At 31.3% G+C, this 2509-nt stretch overlaps 1 protein-coding gene across 2 annotated transcripts in view; it reads right to left on the bottom strand.

Annotated features, from left to right (window-relative positions):
* LOC106867563 (acetylcholine receptor subunit alpha-like) overlaps window positions 1–2509 on the bottom strand; it is a 154439-nt gene that overhangs the window by 82110 nt on the left and 69820 nt on the right. The window lies entirely within an intron of this gene.

The raw sequence follows: 2509 nt of genomic DNA, 5'->3' as shown, positions 1-2509 counted from the left end.
TATAGATATATGTACACACACATACTTATACATATATCTATACACACATATATGTATGTATATGTGTATATAGATGTATAAATGTGCATATATATATATATGTTTATATGCGTTTGTATATAATATATTTATATAAATAAACATATATGTATATAAACATGTGTATATGCATATATATGTTATAATCTACATCGTCATAAATATTATATTTGAAATAAAAATCTGATTAAGTGATATATTGTGAATATAGTGCAATAGGTAGAGGACCATTCCGATGGAATCATATAATAAATACTATTGGGGGGGGGGAGTTATTAAAGGAAAAGAAATAAAGTTGACATAAAAGTAATATCAGGCATGTATTTAAGATCTTGATCGAGGATAATCGAAATATATGATTTCAAAAATTCACATTACAGAAAATGATTTATCACATTGTTTGTTGGAGTTGCTAATGATGATAATGATATTGGTTTGTTAAGATTTTGGTAGTGGTGGTGTGGGAGGTATTTTGTGATTGGTGGTGGTGGTGGTGGTGGCTGTGGTATCGAAGGTGACGGTGGTAGCATTCTTAGAGACAGTAATGGCGTTAGTGTTCATGTTGAGTGTGACAAGCGATTAGGATGTCGCTCATAATAATGGTAAAATGAATGAACATGATAATAATGATATCACATTAGCAAGAATGATAACATACCGTTTGTGATAAAGATTTTGTGCATTAGGCTCAAGGGCCCTAAATTTGAGAATAGAGCTGTACGCGAACGAAACACAAAAGGAATGTGGGATTTGACAACAAAATGGGAGTGGTCCCTTATTTGACCCGAAGGGAAGATTAGAGGGTTAGAAAGAGTTAGGATTACTATTTGAGAAGGCAGATTGTCGTATACTGGAGATTTAGGTTGATGTTAATTCTATGTACTGAGTTGGTACTAAATTTATTAACCTCCGGTAAAAATAAAACGCAGTTTTACAGTAGTAGTAGTAGTAGTAGTAGTAGTAGTAGTAGTAATTAATATCATAATGACAATAATAATCATTAACATAATAGCAACAACAATAGTAATAATACTAATCCTTCTTTCTACTATAGGCACAGGTTCTGAAATTTGAGTGGATGGGATAGTCGATTACACCGACCCAGTGATCAACTAGTACTTAATTTATCGACCCGGAAAGAATGAATGGCAAAATTGCCCTTGGCACAAGTTTAGGGGGAATGAATGGTAAATATGAGAATTCATTAGTGTTTGTTGTTGTTGTTGTTTTTTCTATTATTATTATTATTATTATTATTATTATTATTATTATTATTATTATTATTAAAATATGTAAAACTTATCCCTACACGTAGCAAAGTCACACAATGCTGCGTGTGGTCCATAGCATAAATTCCTGCCTTAAGTGTATAAAGTACTGAGTAATAATAATAATAATAATAATAATAATAATAATAATAATAATAATAATAATAATAATAATAATAATAATAATAATAATAATAACAATAACAACAACAACAACAACAATAATACTAATTCTTTCTACTGAAGACACAAAGCCGAAAATTTCGGGGCAGGGGACCAGTCGATGATAATAACCCCAGTCCTCGACTGGAAATTACTTTATCGACCTGGAAAGGATTAACGGCAAAGTCGACTTCTGAGGAAAAATAATAATAATAATAATAATAATAATAATAATAATAATAATAATAATAATAATAATAGTAATAACAATAATAATAATAATAATAATAATAATATCAAGAAAATTATCCTTTGATATTATTGAGAAATGTTAGTATGTGAAGTGATAACAAGATAGCAAACATAAGTGCAGAAATGTAGAAATACTATCTAAAGTGAATTGAGTCTTAGGTGGAAATTAGCATCAGACTTATAGGTTTCACCATCCCATCTTTTCTATCGGCTGTATCAATATATATACTAACATCAATACTCATACACACAGTAGATACACACACACACACACACACACACACACACACACACTCTCTCTCACACACACATACTTATATGTTTAGTTTTTCCAGTGTTCTGTGTGTAGGACGGCTGAGACAACGCTGTTTCCAAGCCCTCCCTGAATGATGTTGTTAATGTTCTGTTTAAACTCTTGCGATTGGAGAATGAATCGTTCCACTATTGTAGTGCGTTGTTATTCTGGTGATGAAGGATTGGACACTGTAGCTAGTACAAGGAGAGATCTTTTGGATATATGTCTGTGTGTTAGTTATGTGTTTATATATAGGCTAGAGTAGTGCGGCAAACAGTTAGACAAGGCAAGATAAGTATATTTAATTTCATTTAGTTCAATCCAAATTTAGCAGCCTAATAACTGGTGAAAATAGTAAGAAATAGTCTCTGACAGCGGTTACTGAGAAATCACAGCTATTGGAGCTTCGAATCGAGCGAAGACTCTGTAAGGTGGATAGCCCGTCATCAGAGAGATATATATGTGTATACATACATACATATATATATATATA

Source organism: Octopus bimaculoides, chromosome 12 (assembly GCF_001194135.2).
Source record: "Octopus bimaculoides isolate UCB-OBI-ISO-001 chromosome 12, ASM119413v2, whole genome shotgun sequence".
NCBI lineage: Eukaryota > Metazoa > Mollusca > Cephalopoda > Octopoda > Octopodidae > Octopus > Octopus bimaculoides.
The sequence above is the reverse complement of the archived record's forward strand: the minus strand, read 5'-3'. Positions and strand labels throughout refer to the sequence as shown.